General features: G+C 43.6%; 1 long non-coding RNA gene across 1 annotated transcript in view; it reads right to left on the reverse strand.

Annotated features, from left to right (window-relative positions):
* Window positions 1-5,699: 5,699 nt before the first annotated feature.
* The window catches only part of LOC115598163, a 33,399-nt gene continuing 19,552 nt past the window's right edge, over window positions 5,700-19,546 (reverse strand). Inside the window, exons 2-3 of the long non-coding RNA XR_003987438.1 lie at window positions 11,801-11,896; window positions 5,700-5,886 (exon numbers count right to left, since the gene is read on the reverse strand). This is a non-coding gene — a long non-coding RNA (uncharacterized LOC115598163). The remainder of the gene's footprint in view (window positions 5,887-11,800; window positions 11,897-19,546) is intronic.

A 19,546-nucleotide genomic window follows, 5' to 3' on the forward strand; every position in this document is an offset into this window, starting at 1 on the left:
GGCCCACTAAAACATTGCACAATGCCTTATTCTTAAATATCTACTACGAAAGCATGCAATTCACTTGCAAATTATTAAAGCTGGGCTATGGCAGCATCCTAGAGGACTAAAAGGGTCAATTAGATTGGTCCTTATAACCCCAAGAGTGATTACCCACAGCCATCAGCACACTGTAACTGCTTGTTGAGCAAGTGACTCAGAGAGCAATAAGGACTTTTAAGCAGCCAGGAAAAGCACTCATATTCTTCTACAGGAGAAGTTTATTACGGAGCTCAGCATCTGTGTCTTGCAGCTGCCAAGTGTCCTCCATGTGTTGTTACAGCTGCTGATTCTGCTGTTAAGGAAGGGGGAGCAGAAGGATGAAAAGAGGCAGCGTCAGGAATGTTCAGTTGCTATAAAACACTGCCAAGCAGATATTCACATTATCTGCATGCACAAACTAAGCCATCTAAACATGTGAGCTCACGGCTCTTTGCCGGCTGGTCGCACACTACAGAGAAATCATGTGACAAAGCCACTAGACACTTCTCAAACTACTCCAAATACAGGATCTGCTGAAACCCTGAAGTAGCATACCCAGCTATATCAGTTTTGTGACGTGACATGCTCTGACTTGTGAGGACAGACAAGAAAAGAAGCAGAAGGCTTTAGGGAGTGCAAAACCAAGGGGAAGCAAACCCACTGCTTCACAGGCAAGAGAGTGAGATATAACCTCTATACCTCTAGTTATGGGTATATATAGGCTGTGTAAGTTGCCTCCATAGACCCATGTACGTACAGTCTGTACATACTGAGCCCAAGAGAGGTCCTCAGCTAAGCAGCCTAGAAATGGGGGTGCCCTTTCCCAGGGTATTATGGGCTGGGTGCTAAAAGCACTTCCTCTCATACTGGCTGCCCTTCCTTCTTGTCTCCCTCAACAGGAGCTCTGGCACCTTTAGTCCTCTGCCTCCTGTTGGGAGAGACACTGCAGTTAGGACACACCAGTGGCATAGCACACCACACACTTGTCCTCCTGCCCCTTGGATCCCTGACTTTAATCTTTATGCATGCCATGCAGGAAGAACCAGACAAAGCTATTGGTCCTTCCTAAGCAAGGTGTTGAGTTGCACTGTCCTCTGACTTCAGGAGCCAAATCTCTGGAGCCAGGAAGAGGATCCAGGGAACTATAGGCCTGGCACCCTGACCACAGTGCCTGGCAAGGTTATGGAGGAGCTCATCCTGACTGCCATCAAGCAGCATGTAGAAGACAACTGGGGGATCAGGCCAGCCAACATGGGTTTAGGAAAGGAAGGTCCTGCCTGACTAATCTCATCTGCTTCTATGACCACTTAGTGGATGAGGGGAAGGCTGTGGATGTCATCTACCTCAACTTCAGCAAAGCCTTTCACACAGTCTCCCACAACATCCTCCTAAAAAAACTGGCAGTCTGCAGGCTGGACAGGTGTACCCTTTGCTGGGTTAAAATGGATGACAGGGCTCAGAGCGATGGTGAATGGTGCTGCATCCAGCTGACATCTGGTGACCAGTGGTGTCCTTCCAGGGATCTGTACTGGGCCCAGTCCTATTCAACATCTTTATCAACTACCTGGATGAGAGGTTTGAGTTTACCCTTAGAAACTTTACAGAGAAACCAAACTGGGGGTGCTGAGGCTGTGAGTTCGAGCCTCACCTTTGAGTGAGCTCTAGTGGCACAATCAGGTTAGCACGGTGCTTATAGAAGCAGTATAAAGCCAAGCAATGCCAAGATTGTGAGTTCAGGAATGAGCTGAGCCTGTGCTTCAAGTCTCACCTTTTATTGGCCCCCTAATCCTGCTCATGCACAGTTGGGACCTGCCCTAATCAGGCACAGGTGGGCTTCACACAAGCTCATGCCCACTACCTGGTAATTAGTGGCACCTGGTTGCCTCATTGCCTCATTTCACTACACGGGGGAAGGGGGAGTGTAGATCTGCCAGAGGGTAGGAAGATGCTGCAGAGGGACCTGGAAAGACTGGGTTGATGAGCTGAGGCCAACAGTATGAAATTCAACAGGGCCAAGTGCAGGGCCCTACACTGTGGCCACAATAAGCCCATGCAGAGCTACAGACTGGGGGAAGAGTGGCTGGAGAGCAGCCCAGCAGAGAAGGACCAGGGAGTACTGGTTGACAACTGGTAAAACATGAGCCAGCAGTGTGCCCACGTGTCCCAGAGGGCAAAAGGCATCCTGGCTTGTATCAGGAATAGTTTGGCCAGCAGGACTAGGGATGTCATTCTCCCCTTGTACTCAGCACTGGTGAGACATCACCTCAAGTACTGTGTACAGTTCTGGGGCCCTGACTTGAAGAAGGACAATGAGGTGCTGAAGTGGGTCCAGAGGAGGGCAATGAGGCTGGTGAAGGGACTAGGGGGACAGCAGAGGCTGAGGGAGCTGGGGTTGTTTAGCCTGGAGAAGAGGAGACTCAGGGAGGACTTTATTACTCTCCACAACTCGCCAAAGGGATATTGTATCCAGGTGAGGGTCAGACAGCTAGTGACAGGATGAGAGGGCATGGCTTGAAGTTGTGCCAGGGGAGGTCTAGGTTGGATATCAGAAAGCAACCCCTCACAGAGAGGGTGATGATACATTGGAATGGACTGCCCAGGGTAGCTGTAGAGTCCCCATCCCTGGAGGTGTTTATGGAAAGGCTGAATGTGGCATTTAGTGCCATGGTGTTGCCATTGTGGTAGTGTTAGGACATAGGATGGACCTGATGATCTCAGAGGTCTTTTTCCAGCCTCAATAATTCTGTGTAATTCTGTGATTGTGTGAGCAGACTCATGGCAGGTGTTGCTTGCACGTGGGCTGCCATCGTCACATGTCATGCTCGAGAGCCAGCCATCCCTTGAGGACTTCAGAGATATGTCTAAGCCCAGGAATGCATCCAGTCCTTCCTCTGCCCCCTCTTCCTGCAGCTGTTGTCTCTGAGATGTGTTGCATTGCCCTCTTGGGAACTGTTACTGCTTTTGTTTGCCAGAGATTAGGCAACCTGTGGAATGGATCAAACAGAAAGCTACTTCTGGTTCTCAGGTGACATTAGAGGAGCTATTCCATCCAGGATTAGTTCAAAGAGAAAACCACTGGGGAAGGACAGACCTTATCCCTACTGTCCCAGAAGTGAATGGCTTGAGTGGTTACCTGCACTCTGGGGATTCTGTGAGGGTGAAGTGCTGAGCTACAACGTGAGTGTGTGGCACTGTGGACAGTGACAGAAGGTCAAATGGTACACACGTGAGCTGCCCTGGAGTGCCCAGTGCTTTGGGTGCCTTGGGGGTGTTGTGGTGCCTGGGTGCTACCCAGTTCTCTCCTTGCAACCCTGCCTGTGGGCATCTAAGGAGTGGTGCAAAGGCCACTGTGCAAGGGGCACAGTGTCTCCTATGAGCAACCATGACACTGCCATGACCAGATAGGATAGAGAAGAGCCAGGGAGACTATCCATGTACCATGGGTATGGAAACTCCAGAGATACACAGTAACTTAAGCTCTTTCTTCATGGCATTATTAACTTGGAAAAGAAGCGCATCTGGGAGAAGGAGAATCAGTATTTAAGAGGAGATATGAAACTGTGGTCATTAGAAAATCCATGACACTTTTCACAGGAGCAAAAAAAATGGTGTACTTGAGTAACTAGATGTTGTTTCCAAGGGTTATTTAAAATAAAGAAAAAAACATAATGGTATTTTAATGGATGTAGGTAAACCTGGGCTGATATGTGTGTGTCTAGTCTCAAGGGAAGATGAATAACACTGGTGTGAGAATATTTTTTTTTTATAGTATTTATGCAAGAACAATCTTCCAACTTGTTTCTATAGACTCAAAGTCATGTCCATACAATACACATACAATTTGTATACTGCATCAGGAGGTATTGTAATAAGAAAGGTTTTTAACAGTGCTTAGTGATTGAAAGTAAGATACAGTAGCTTTATGACAAAGAAGCTTATGATGAAGGTCCTTTGTAATAGCTTTTATATTACTGTAATTCATGATGCTTATGGTTTACTTTTTATTAATTCAAATGAAGTGCAAATCAAACGACAGCTGACAGTCTATCAACAGGTTAGTTTAAACAGCTGAATAATATTTTACTTTTTATATATTTCAGTTTTTAACAGGATTTTTTATTTTAAATAGTTTTGAGGGGCTTATCCATGTAATATGGTTTGAAGGCTGCAAGATGAGAGCAATATTTAATTCACGCTTGTAAGATATGGGTATTTGGAATCCATTAGAAATTGACTTTTTGTTCTCCCTTTTAATTTGGATTCTTTCATCAGAGATGCCAAGACTAATGCTGTCAGGACAGATGGGGAAAGCTCATAGAGACATTGTACAAAAATTACTGGAGCAATGTGTCATTACCATGTAGTACCTTCAAAATGTCACAATGAAAGTAAAATTCATTGTGGAACAAGGCTGTGCCTGCAGGGACAAGGTCCCAATTCCTCTCCTAGGTGCCCAGCAATGTCACACCAGTTTCATTTGCACCACAGAAAGCATCAATATAAGCATGCTACACACTTGAGCAAAATCACACAGCCACCCACTGAGAGAGAGAGAACCTATTCCCACTTGTCACCTGCTTAATTTTGGGTGTTGTTTACCTACTTCAGTCATTCTGGATTCTTTCAGTTCTTTTCTATTTTATTCAGCAATATAGTTGAGTGCAATAATGCCAATTATATCAGCCACGTATTAGTTCCTTTCTTTAATAAGTTGCATGCTGCCAGGGGTGGCAGTGTATTTTAAGTAGGTAATTTATACAAAAGGTATAGGGGTGTAGGAAAACTTTATAGAGTGTACAAAAATTCCTGATTAATCTTGTAGAAGAAATTAGGCACTGTTTAGAAAGTGTGCAGGTCAACAATTTCAGTGAGACAAGTTAGGCATCACAGCAGAGTCCTGTAATAGAAAGCATAAAAGCTCAGGGAGAGATTATGCAAACTTCCTTCAGTTTCAAACTGAAGCATGAAAAGTGACACTATTTTAAAGAAGATACAGTTCTTTCATAAATCAGAAGGTTATGTTTCTTTCTCCACATAATGGTTTTGCTGTTGATGATTATTAAACCGTGTCTCTCTGAGAAAGGGCTGTTTTGTTAATGTTTGGCTCTCCAGATATTCAGAACTTTGTTAACTGGGAGTAACCCAGCAGAAAATGCATTCCCAGGAATTATTAATATGTATAAAATGAACATCAGAGCCAGCTTAAAAATCACTGAGATTGTTACCCAGAATGCAGAGAGGAGCAGTGCAATGTTTTGCAGCACACATTGTCCCTGGCCCTAGAGGTTCCTCCCTGGCTCTTGGAATGTGCAGACTCCATGTCCATTAGGCTGTTACCCAGAACCAATGAAACTGATGACAGAACTCTCACTAACTACCAAAAGCTGAGTCAGAAAAATGCCCATCTATTGTTCTGTTGAAGTTTGTGTGAGGAAAGCAAAAAGGTGATACTGCATAGAGTGGTGCTGCTGCTCACAAGGAACTGGATGGAAACTGCAGGTTTGTTTTACACAGTCCAGCAATTCCCACCTAATGCAAGTACCTGCCAGCTGATAACCATACAGGTTAGAGCTAAACAGCTTTTTATCACTTTACTAATCAACTGCCTTGCAACTTCCTCTCCCCCACTGAGTGGTGGCGTGCTTAACACCTTGAAAAAGACAGATACTCAAGAAATTCAGCCTCCCTAGTCACAGCCTCCACATCCAGACCTAAAGCTACCACTGTTGGTTAGGTGTTCTGCAATGTGCAAAGATTGCTTCTCTGCCAAAAAGAACATGGGAAAGGGCAGAAAGCAAAACCAGAAGAAAAAGGAGATCACTGTGGCAGAAATCCAGTCCAAGAACCCTTCTTCTGTTTTTACAGCTGCTGGGGAAAAAAAAAAAAAAAAAGTGAATGCCAATGTTGCCATAAAAACTGAAATAGTAAATAAATAGTACAATCATCATGTCCTTTGAAAACACACTAAACATCTGGAAGAACAAGAGACTTTTCTCCAAAAAGGAGCCACTACTTGTCCCTAAGAGATTTCCCATCTAATTTCTTTCTCCTGTAAACACAACACCAGAAAAATAGTGCATCAAGATATTTCAACAACTGTGGAATAAATTTAGTTTGAGGTGGTCAGTGGAGTATTATGTGGAGGCACTATGAAGATCACACTCTTAAACAGCAAAGGCTCAATCTTTCATGCTTCTAAACATGGTTTCTGAAAGCTGCAGTGCTTCTGTTCCTAATGAAAACACACAGCACCACCGAGAGAAATGCCCTGAGTCCTCCTGGTGGGACTGATCACTCAAGGCAAAACAGAAAAAGTATATGTTCCCTGATTGTTCCAAAACTCTGCATTCTTTATTTTAGACACCAGAGAAAGTTGTTTAGAGATAAGTAAGCTCTTGGACTCTGCCTGCTGTTGAAAGGCACACACATACCCTTACATATCTCTATCATATTATTTGGTCATGGCAGAAAATGACCTCTCTTTAGAAATCTATTCAGCTGTCAAGTCAGCCCCTTTATCTGGTTTCATACCGTTAGCTGAGAAGATAAGGATCCCCCTATCAACCAAATTTAGTGTTAACTGATTTAGCTTTCATCAGAAATTTTTTTATGAACTCAGAGACCCAAAAACCAGATCTTTGGGGGCTTTCCAAATGAGGTCCAAAAAATCTCACTTGGCAAGGCATTTTGTATAGGGATGTACTCACATGTGCAGAAATGTCCCCATAAGTGAAATGATACCATGAAGTGAAATGGTGGGTGCAAAATGAGTGGCCTGGGCTATGTACATAAGGCAGCACAATTACAGCTGTCTGTTCTGGATTTAAAACCTGCCTTCCAGCCCTAACAGGATTCTTTGGTGAAGGCAATAAAAAAAAAGCCATTAGCACATTCATATTTATTTATCTGAGCCACCAAAGTAGTAACAGCCACTGGAAGAGACAGCTAGGTAAAAGTACAATTTTCTTTTACTGGATTTGACTCCTAAATTAATTAAAAATGCAACATAGTGCTGCCTTAAACACAGCTGAGGAATTGTTGCACTTAGATTCTAGTTGCAGGTTTAAATATCTTCTTCTTCCAGGAGCTGTCCTGGAGAAGTCACTAGCACTATTTGTGCAGTAAGGTGTTACTAATCAGGAGTAAAAGTGCAAGGATCAGGATTTAAGCTAACAGAAGTGATGACGTGTGAAAGGTTTCTGCTTCAGTTTGACATGGTGATACAAGGGATAGACAGGTTTTAGGACAGACCATCTTTATCTGTCTGGCAGTCTAGGGATTTAAGCTGTGTCTATCACTCTGGCATTTCTGTGTGCTCAGACAGAATCTGCAGGAAACGCTTCCAATTATTCTCTTAAAGTGAAGTGGTCAGGGCTGGTTATCCCAGGCAGGCCCCCCAGAAGAGCTTAGTTTCTTTTCATTTATTAAGGAGGGATTTGGAAGGAGCAGAAGGAAGGGTGTAAGAGGAACTACAATTCCAACATAGAAGCTAGGGCAGCCACTTTTCTTGGTGATCCCTAAAACAAGTTGCACTCACTAGCCCACGGACCCTCAAATGGAGCAACACTGCCTGAGGAGCTTAAAACGGTGTCCTGTGAGGAATACTATTTGAAAAAGTTTTCCTGGGTGAATGGCAACACTTTGTACTGCCTCATGTGTACAAAGAAAGGCTGTACCCCTTTCCTCCCAAGACACCCCCTGCCCTTTGGGTTGCCTCAGGTGCTGGGAACCATGGGGACTTGGGCTGTCACTGCCAAAACCCCAGACCAACCCACAAGGAAAGGATTTCCACATGTGTTTGAAAAAGCAAAAGCATCCCAGGCATGCTGGATCCACCTGGTGGGTCAGCATTCATTCCAGCCGTGCTGCTACTGTGAAATCCTGATTTTTCACAATAAGAAATTTTACAATGCAAGTTTTACACTGGGTTAAAGTTTGAACCTCTCAACCTTGACAGAGTCTCTGTAACATCAGATTTTTATGTGTACCTGAAGAGTCCTTCAGGAATATTTATGTTCTCTGGTTCTTTAGGTGTATATTGCAGGTATCACGAACATATTTTTATTGGTATTTGATGGCTGCTTTGTTTGCCAAGTACGCACATCAGATTTATAGAAAGCTATTTCTGAGCAATATAAACGTGGGAAATCCCTTTTGTTGAGACATGGTATTAATCGTGCTAGTGCCTAGATCTCCATGCCCTTATACCAATAACATATCCTGCTATAGTGTCAGCAGTCACCTCCTAAAACTACCCAAGCTTCTGACAGATTTCATGCCCCAGAGGAGATGGGGTGGGCTGGTTCTTTAAAAACCCACTGTCACTCCAGCATTCTCTCTCCCTTCCTTTGCCCCATGTATTGCCTACACCTTTACCTGTTTAATGCTAGATATGTGGAAAAAATGATGTGGGAACTGTCTCATCCCGAGCATCAACCCAACTCCCAACAGTAGCACCAGGGAAGCCAGTACAGGTCAGAATCAAATCAAGGCATTGCTTTGCATTTCTGCGAGTGTATTTCCAGATTAGGAGCAATGAACACTTTCAATAATCTTCATTAGTGACAGTCAGGGTTGTCTCCTGCTATCCTCAATCATACCTTACAAAATGGAGGGTGGCACACAGCTTCACATGGACATCCCACCTCCTAATGTAGTCATGACAGGGACCCCATGGTAAAACTAGGCTTAGCCCACCTACACTGGTTGTTCATTCTCCTGCCTTACAGCACAGGGGTAATTACTGAGCAGTGAGAGACATGCAGGGAGGATATAGGTATGTCAGCAGAGTACCTTGGTGCTGGACCTGATCTTTTTCTTGTGGCAAAGACTACTCCAACAAATATCATCTCCATGCCCTGGAGGTGTGTTCAATGTCTGCTTCAAAAGAGGTGCATTGCATTATATCATAATGTATTAGATCATCTCTCCTCTTCAGTGTATCTTTACTTGGTTTTATATTTGAATGCTTATACCAGCCCACTCTGACTTTCCCATGTATATTAATCTGCATGAACACCCTGTGCATGAGAGCCTAGGGGATTTTACCATCACCTTCCTGACTCTTTGCTTTACCTATCTCTATGCCAGTAGGTCTCTTGGGATACAGCTGAACCTCTCAGGCTGTCTCTGGTCCTCTCACTCATCCTTTCTTTGTCTCTCTTGTTCTACTACAGACCTAGAGTCACAAATTTGTCTACCAAACACATGGTGGGCTCATCCCAGTCATGCAATGTATTCAGGCAGAGAGATATTCCCCTGCAGAGGATGAGAAGCGTAGGTTATTTAAGTGCAAATAAGTCCCACAGGAATCTCTACTCTTGCTGCTGTACTTGGAATTCTTTACTAATATTTTCTAAAGATTGTTCAGTTAGGTCTTCACTGACTTGAATTTGGTGCTTGGGAAAAATGTGTCTGAATGAGACCCACCAACACAATTACTTCAGAAGTGACAGGGCTGCCCTATCCTGGGTCTGAGCTAATACAGCACACCATGCATTTGACTTGTAAGTCTGAGGCATTCCAGAGCCATGGACACCCTGCCCTGGCACAAGTCACTGCTGTATTACTTGCACAATGAGTTTGGCGCCTCCAGACATGTTCTTTCTTGTAGAGTTCCTAGGAGCCAGGTGGTTCAACACACAAAACAGCTAGGCAAGAAATTATGATTACAAGCATTGTAGTTTTGCCAAAACTTTTAGATCAGAAAGGTCATGTCTGATCATCTATGGAAGAAAAATTGCTTTATTTATTTACTGTATAGATCATATCTCCACTGATGAAAAGCATCAGAAATTCTCAGGGGTAAAATCTCTTCTGGTTTACACCTTGGAATACCTGGGCCCCTGCAGCACAGTGGGACCAGCACTCATTTCTGCAAAAGATCTGACTGATGAATGGCAGAGCTCTGGAGAGCATCGGTCCTAATACTGAAAGAGTAGCTCTCTCCAGACCAGTGCAGTGCTGATCCCCCCCTGGAAAGCAGGCCAATTTGTGCCAAAGGCAGTGATTTTTTTTTTATTTTTTTTATTTTTTTTTGCCTGTGTTGAGGCCATATACCCACTATGCACAGGGCCCTGAGTAGAGGCTGTAATAGAAAGCTTTTAACCTCAGCCAGTGGCAACCAGAAAGTGTCAAACTCCTTTTCTTATTACCAGTCTTCACAGGAGTGAACAGGCAATTATTTCCTTGAGACAACTTCTGTGTACTAAATTACATGGACTTATCTCCAAAGAGCAATGACAACTCAGTAAGATGCATGTAATCTGGGTTACCTCTGTCCCCGACCCACAAACTGCTCTCACTAACCTTACAGTGGTGCTGACAGACTCCAGAAACATCCATGTTCAGTGTTTTCTTAATAGAAGTGAGGTCTGGGTCATATCAGGGGGGAAGGTGAATTAAAAATGACAAGGGGAGCCATCCGGAGGGATCTCATCCCTCTCTACATTCAGTACTCAGAGGTGGTACCGAACCATGCCCAGCACACAGACCCTCACTAACATGAGTAATCCCTTTTAAAGGTGGAACTAGGGGTGTCTGACACCTTTTTTTACTTCTTGCCTCTCTAATATTCCTCCTCACATTCCTTCACTGCTGAAGGAATGGCATGATTTTTGCAATGTTTTCTTTTTCCCAACTCTTTCTTACAGTTTCCGTTTCATTTTAATGCAAGGGCACCAATCCTAGTTTATGTCATAATAGATGGACAACAATAGTGCAGTTTAACTAAAATAGCATACTAAACAGTGCTACATGTTGATGGAGTCATGATAGATAAAATTTGGAGTGTTTTGGTGGTTTATATCTTCAAAGAAGGGCTGGCAAGTGTACAAAGTGACAAATGTATTTAAGAATCTATGCCATTCAAATGATACTACCACATGTCTGTTTGGGATTTTTCCCATCTAAATGTGGGAATATGGGCACAGATTCACTTGCATACTGTGTTCTTCTAACATAAAGTGTCGGCATCTTAGAGGGTGTGTCAGTGGCACCCGATGTCACCAGACGCACATTGCGAAGGAGACAGCTGAAATAAGTGTATGTTAAGTGTGCCAGGCAGTCTTTATTTATTTATTTCATGTAAAAAGGAGGCGGTCGTGTTCAAAACTTCCTCACTGGAAATTCAGATCAGTAGGAGAAAAAGAAAAATGTATTATTTGCATTTCAAGGCATCGCAAGTCCCTATCCTAGCTGAAGTTACTGACAATTACTATATGAAGAGACCAGATCCTGATGTGAGAGACAAGGATGTAAAAAACACATTAATTTGCATAATTTTGACTGAATTATTCTACATTTACACCAGTTTCACTAAGACAGAGTCTGGCTCAGGGTCTTTACATAATCTAGATATTTTGTACTTTTTTCTCCTTTTATTTGTCACAATAAGCCACCTCCTCTGTTGATTATTTTTTATTTGTGGAATGTATTCATATTCTCAGAGTCCATCTGCTAAAAGTATCCTATTTAAAAGAAGATGGCATCATTAGCTACCCTCTCTTGCTATAAAGAAAGGAGCAGTTCCCATATTTTTACCCAGTTCAGTGGCTCAGTGGATGCACTAATCTTGCTGAACACTTCAGTTTAGATGGTATATCAATGAGGCATTCAAACAGAGCAGTTTATACACAAAAATTCTGTCTGCTTTGTAAAAGATTATCCTTTTATAAACACTCTGCGGAAAACATAAAAGCAAATAGGGGACAGCACATAGGACAGGAAAGATGTTAGCAGGGAGATTAATACTGAATGGGTCGAAATGAATGGTGCTTACCAAAACGAGGTCCAGATACTTTGGCTGCAGTGAAACATAAATAATGGGAATGACACATCGTTTATTCGGGATAATGAGTTGATCCGAAGTAGGGGCCTAGAACAAGAGATTAAAGATTAAATATCCATCTCCTGATGAATATCAGTAGCAAACTTTAACCTTTTCCTTCCAAAAGCACAATTTCTTTGAACAACCATGTCAGCACAATACGGTGAAGAAATGAGCTAAAGCAAACTTAATTCACATTCTTATCTTATCCTGTAAGAAAACACTGCTTCATCTTTTAAGACAGAGAATTGTATTTTTATTTCTAGGCTTGTAACTCTTTCAGAAGAATTACATGAGAACACAAAGATTTTACTTGATGTTTTCTATTAGAAAAATTTGGCTTTAGCATTTATTACTTACATTTTACTTCTCTGCAATAATTGAGGAAAGAACATACCCATCCTGAACATTCACTTGGGTGGAGAGATAATGACAAAAAGCAGCCTGCTGGAAAAGCACAGCATACCACATGCCGAATTAGAGTCTTGAATGCAAGGAGGACTTGGAAGATGTCACAAGCTTTGGATCAGGAAGGGCTGGAAGTGTAGCAAAGGGGGGAAAGGCACAGACAACTGGGGACAGCAGGCTGACTGTACTGCAGTGCTGGCAACCTGTTCAAGCTGGTCAATTAGTGGTCCTTCTAGCTCAAGATGCTGTACTGCAACTGAGGCAGAAGACATAGGACAAGTGGGAATCTGGATAGCTGTGGCTTGCCCAGAACTTGGAACAGAGCAGCTGCTGAATGCACACAGCCAGCCAAGCCCCGCATTGTGGTTTTGCTGCTGATGGCTGCCTCCTGAAAGAGGGATAAAACTGGGGATGGGGGGAGGAGGAAGGGTGAGACTTTCAAATGACATTTAGAAAACAGCCAGGCTAGGAGACAAGGGTAAGTTCGGCGTGCTTTCACCTGCTCTCTGGAAAGGGGTTCACCAGAGAAAGGAGTTTGTGGTTTCGCTCTGCTCTCTGGGGAATGAGCTGTCCCAGTGCCAAACCAGCATGCATGTACAGTTGGCAGTTTCTCTGCAGAAGAAGCCTAGGACTAGGAGCTGTGGAAAAGTATCAATTTTTACTTGGTAAATATTTGCTTGCAAAACCAGATATTCCCATAGGCTTTTGTGAGGCTCTGTGAATTTGTTAAAAGGAAGGATTTTTGATGTGCACTGGGGGTGTGTGCACGCATGGATGCACAGTTCTAGCAAGGACATGGTCCTGGGGGGTGAGCACACAGAAATGGCATCCTGAAGGACACTGAATACCTTTCAGAAGGCAGGTCTCACATTTCCCAAAATTCACATGTTGGCAACAGAACAAAAACGTTACCATTTCACACTGACACTTTTCACCATGAAAACCCTCAGGATTTGCTATGTTTCCCTCTCCTCTTGGGTCAGAGATCCAAGTTCTCTAAGGCACCTTTCCTCTGCCCTTATCCTAAAAATGGTGAAGACCTCCATTTACCACAGGTAATATGAAGAGAATACAATCCCAAGTTTCAGGAAGGCCGAATAAATGCAGGTCAGTGAGGAAGACCTGGGGTACTGGACAATCAGAGGAGGCAGAGCTGACATATAAATATTAAGAACAACAAAAAAAGACCTGGTTATTATCATGGTCATCCAGGACCACACTCTGCAGCACTGGGCTAGCCTAGGTGTTCCCACACTGGAGAGTGGGTCAGGTTTTGTGCCTCTGCTTCCCCTCACCACTGTGAGGGGAAGGGGAGGTCCATCTCAGTGCCACAGCATCAGCCTCTGCTCTGGGGTACCAAAGCTCTGTTTTCCAGTGACACAGAGCTCCACGCTTGGCTAAGCTTCTGTGCCCATTTTCAGCACCCTGTACTGATTTCCAGCCAGCCAGGCTTTTATCCTTGAGATACAAGCAGCGACTTTCCTTCTATTCAGAAAGGAGCAGCCATTTTTGTGCATTATCACAGCACTGATAATACAAATTACAAACAGCAGTGCCGTGAAGGGATGCCAGAGCCTGGCTGCTGACTGATGCCTGACCTCAGGAAAGCCCATGTAACCGTGTCATACCACAGAGTCCTTGCCTGGGCAACAGGGACCACCCTGCCCGAGGGCACACGGCGTGGCACGAGTCATTGCTGCCATGCATGCTCCTGGTCTCAGGAGGCCCAGGAGCTCCTCACACAGAACCCCATGTAAAGTCTGCTGGGGATATTTGAGGTATCCTACAGTGGAAGCTGTTGTAGATAGACACACAAAACCCAAGCATGTCACACGAGAGAGGACCTGCTTGTGGCACAAAATGGCCCCATCAAGGCTTCTGGAGGCCCATGCCATCTTCCCTGTAGAAGCAAATGGTGGCACTGGGCCTGCCTTTATCACCTCACCTCACTGCTGAGGAAGAGGAGGAACAGCTCCTGGATGGATAACCAAGGCATACAGCAGTGGGCTCTTGTACTTCGAAAGTATTTGTCACGTGATTTAAAATTAGGGCTTAAGAATGGGAAAATGGTGATTTGAGTGGAATGAGATGGTGAAAAGATTGTTCTGGGAGTATTTGACCAAATTAGTGAGCAGAAATGAGCTTTCTGAAGTTGCTTCCAGTATGTAACCATGAGCTAAAATAAAAGCAATTTTTATTCATGGAGAAATACCTGCCTAACATTTGAGTATGTATAGGAATTAGGAGTTTGGGATGTAAAATTAGATGGGTGTTTCCCTATGTGAAACATCCACACTCGGAAAGAAAGCAGTCCCTTGTGAAACTGCTCTGGGAGGTACCAAAACCCAGGTGTTCACAGCTTGACTTGCACAAGAGAACTACATTTTAAAACATCTGCAAATAAACTTGTGTAAACAGGTATGAGTTTTCCTAGCAAACAGCCACAGTGCCCACATCCGTGGTGCAGTTTGTCACTCCCACACTTTCCTCTCCATGGAAGGGGCTGACAGGTCAAGGCACCTTTAACCACCCAACCTCTCCCCTGCAGCCATCATCATGTTCCCTAAGTCCAGCACTCCTTGCCCTGGGTTTGCTCCATATTCCATGATGGGAAAATGGGGCACCATTTGTCTTGTCATAAAATTGAGAGGAATACCAACCAAAAATGCCTGTCTCTCTTCATGGGCCCTGGAGGGAGGTAAAGTCTGTTAGCTTCTTTGCTTAGCTGGATCTCACCTGTGCAGTGTTTTATTAGTAGCATTTCATTATTGAACGATATTGTGCAGGTATTAATTTGAACCTGTGCTTTTACAGATGTGGCTGGTTTGCCAGACCCTCATATGTCCTGATTCAAATCATGACATTTTTTTGTAGTGCAAGCCTTTGAAGAAACAAAAGTGTTTTTTCATTGCCAATGTGAGTCTACAGGACGTATGTTACCCATTTAGCAGCCAAAGGGGGTTGAATTTGGCAAAACTATCAAACATGCAGTTTTCTTCCATCATAGACTGAGAGCTTAGCATCTGCCGGAGACCTATGGACACTGGACATGAATAGAAGTGTCACCACGAGTTATGGGGACATTTAGATCTGTACCCAGTCACAAACAGATTTGAGAACTGGATTTAGGTCCCTTACTCAGTAGTAGTGGACAGAAGTACACCAGAAAACCTTCCCTAGGACATTCTAGGAGGGAAATGGCCTGTCTGCACTTGGCCCTGTTCAGGGAGTGGGACCAGAGAGCACCTTGTGGCAACCTGATACTGGGGGGCGGCTAGCAAGGTCCTGAGGTGTGGTGGCGGGTTTGGTAGCCAGCAGCAAAGCATGTGGGTCTTTAAAGGCAGGCTGCCCCTCTTTCTGACCCTCAGGGGCCAAGCAAAGCCCTTCACATCAAAGGAGCCTCCAAGAGGCCCTACTGATGGACATGAGGGGGCCACTAGAGCAGCGTAAAGCTGCTTGAGCAGGGTTAGCGGTGTGCTCCCATATGGTCTTGGATTGTACCTTTCCACAAACCAGCTGTAGCTCTCAAATAAATACATACTGGGCAAAGCTCAGAAATGCATCTTTCTGGAGATTATTTCCATCTGCACATCACAAAGGATATATTGATTTAGCTGCACTCCTGAGATCAGAGTGGAAACACTGTATAGTTGGGAAACAGACACATATGCTGCTTATCAAAGCTATACATACGGCACAAAAGATACCAGTGTAGAGAGCAAGCAGCTATATTTTCAGCAGCAAACAATATGTCCTATAATTCCCTAAAATAAAGGAAAAGGAAGTGGTGAATGCTACTGTTCCTGGGCTGTGCAAGTGGTGTGTCATGAGCACACCCATCCTGGCTGAACTCACAAATGAGGAATCCAAGTAGTTGACAATTCCTGTGGCTGTCAAGGATCACCCATCCAAAGCCTTTTTATTTGATTTATTTATTTGTCTTCCTTGGAGCTGCAGAGGAATTGGATAATTGACGCAATGGGAAAGGATATCCCAGGAGATGGACTAAAGTGAGAAGTTGTGTCTCTTTCAGACATAAGCACAAAGTGGAGCACGTCACCACAGCAAGTCTATATTCTCTCTGCAAGGCTCTGTCACCCATCCACAAGGAGCTTGAGTTACCTATTCCCTATAATTTATTACATCTGGGTTTGTAGAGGGTGACATAATTAAGGTCAAAAACTACTAAGCAAGACAGTCAATTACCTAAATCATGAAGTGCCACTGCATGCTGGCAATGTACAATGCTGCAGAGCTCTTGCATTGAAGCCATCACACAGTGTGTGTTACTGCTGTTGTAGCTGTTGCATACTCACAGCAGGTATATTTCCCTAGGAAAAAAATCATCAGAGGGCTGTAGCCCCTCTCCTCTGAGGACAGGCTAAGAGATTTGGGGTTGTTCAGCCTGGAGAAGAAAAGGCTCCAGTCCAGACACAGCACACTTCCAGTTCTTAAAGGAGTTCTTATAAAAAAGATGGGGAGAGCACATTTAGCAGGGCCTGTTGCAAAGGGGCAAGGGATGTCTACCCAAGAGGGTAGGGTCAGGCTAGATTTCAAGAGAGAAATTTTTTACAGTGAGAGTGGTGAAAAACTGGCACAGGTTGTCCATAGTGGTTGTATATGTTCCATCTCTGGAAACATTCAAGGTCAGGTTGGATGAGGCTCTGGGCAACCTGATTTAGTTGAAGGTGTCCCTGCTGATTGCAGGGGAGTTGACTAGATGATCTTTGAAGGCCCTTTCCAACCCAAACTATTCTCTGATTCTATGACAAAGAAACCTCATCTTAGTGGGGTTTGGAGAAAGAGGTCAATCCTCACACCGTCAGGAAGATGAAGGCCAAAATGAAGGCTCTGACAAAAAAAGGTGGTGCAGTGCCCACAGCATCAAGTCACTCTCATGTCTCCTCAACTTGTTTAGTGGCCAGTGTAAGTCAGAGAATTGTAAAAAAGAAATCTTTGATGACTGCTGAAGACAGTGCCCTTCACATAAATGATTGATCACCTGGCAATGCTCATGTGAAGAAACAGTGATTCCAAAACACACAGCCATCTGCTACAAATCAAACTGAGACCACTTGCAAGTCCAGGATGACCAAAATGGGTCACACTGTATTGTCTACTCACAGGGATGGTCTGACTGTGGATATCTGACCTCAAGACTTCCATCTAACCCAGGTACAGATTGACCTAACCTGGGAGGAAGGGGTAAATTAATCCCAAACCTAGGCATGTTTCCACAGGACAGGGCTTGCTTGCTTTGCAGCAACATGTGCCCCAGCCAGAGAGACCTCCTCCTGAGCAAGCACTGCAGAATCAGGCACAAAAAATGGCGTAAGTGCTTTTCCCTGGAAAATTCCACCCAACATCTGCAGAGCAGCTGGATTTCCCAAGTCTATTATCTCATTTCTCTGATCTGAATGGATTTGCTCTCAAAACAGTTTCAATGTATATATCACTCACTACTTGATTCACCACAGTTTACCCAAATGAAATAATAATTAGCTACATGGTCTCCCCCTCCTCCCACCCCTACATGCTAATTAACTGAGAAAAGTGGCACATGGATGGTTACTGTGGTCCAAAACATGAATTGGTTCTAAAAATCCAGACCAAGTCACTGAGGAGTTCAGAACTCTATTGGGGAAGTTCTACCTCAGCCTCCTGGGTGAGGGGCATGGGTACTTTTACTCATCTTGGGCAGCTCCTTAATCCAAGTAAGGTCCCACAGGAGAAAGTATGACTGTGGCGTGCAGCATGAAGTAAAGGCACCAAACAGGCTCTGGCACTTTACATTTGTAGATTTTGATCTTGGTTCCAGAGCCCCTTACAACAGCTTGAAACGTCTCTGTTTCAGTACATCTCTGAAACTCAAAGGCTATAAACATCTTTACCACAAAACTCTTATGCCTCCTACTGAAAAGCACATACGTGCTGACAAGTCCTCAGCAATGTGGTGTTTTATACAAAGATTTGAAAGAATAATTAACAGATTTAAGGAGTGTATAAGAGGCAATTAAGAGGCAATTTTATGAGGTATCTCTCCTTACATCCATAAGAGTCACAGCTAGGTTTAGAATGAACACCACAACCTTTTTCTCTTATTTACTCAATTCGTTGCTGTTTATAACCATTACACCTAGCAAACAAACTGTCCTGTTAAATTCTGCATTCTCTAATGCCGGCATCCTTTCTTCTTTCTGCCTATAACAAAAATGCTTTGAAGTCCTATGCTGTTATTTACAAGTATTCTGATATTTCCCCAGCAAGGATGTAATAGGAGCCAAAACAAGCCTCCAGGTGCCAATATTGCACCTGACAAATTAGGCACACGACTGGAAAAGGGTGGCTCCATTCTTCTGCCTAATGTTCATTTCCTCTCATTTCCACATTAACAGGAAGTAGTTGGAATGGAAAAAAGGCTTTCCTTAAAGACCCGAGCTATCAAAAGATGGGGAGCTGTTTCTCCTTGCAAACAAAAAACTTGGAAGCAGCCTACGTCCTATGATTTGGAGCTCATTTACAGTGACTTATTTAACCCCTACTGACGGCACGATGAACAGGATGTTATGATTTACTTAGCACTTAAAGCGGGTGTGAGAACAAGGTGGATGGTGCCCTTAGATGTAGTCTTTTCATAATTTATTGCTCTAAGTGCTTAATTTTTCCTCAGGGAAGCCTTTGATAGCTGGCTGCTACAGTGTAGTTAAATGTGTGCATTAAGCTGTAAAGCAAAAATATTAATAATACAAAAAATAATAACTGTAACAGAAGTTATCATTTCACCTAATAATAACTTTCACATATTGCTCAGTTGGAACTCTGAAATTGTATTCCACACCATCTGAATTGACTTGAGGACATTTAATGGAATGACATAAAGAGTGTTGAATTTACTTTGTGGAGATGTTAGCTGCACAATGTAGCCACAAACACAAAGTAAACTCACTCACAAAATGGCACGTGGCTCCTACAAGGCCACTGGAGAACTGCAACAAAGCCTACTACAAAAAAAAAAAAAAAAAGATTACTAACATCTCCTACACTGCTACCATAGGGGACTCTGCCCAAGAACAAACTCACAAAAATGTTATGTCTGACTGGCTTTAAAGTTGAACTGCTGCTTAATAATGTTGTAGCATGCCTCAGGGGGTTTATCTTAAAACCCCTTCTTTTGAATGGTCTGTAATCTTTATCTGGAATACAGGACCATCCTTTAGAAACCGCTTCTGTGTCAAAGTTACTCAGTGAAATAATGCATAGATCTTTTACCCTCTGGAGATCACTGTTCAG

The sequence above is a fragment of the Calypte anna genome, chromosome 3 (assembly GCF_003957555.1).
Source record: "Calypte anna isolate BGI_N300 chromosome 3, bCalAnn1_v1.p, whole genome shotgun sequence".
Taxonomy (NCBI): domain Eukaryota; kingdom Metazoa; phylum Chordata; class Aves; order Apodiformes; family Trochilidae; genus Calypte; species Calypte anna.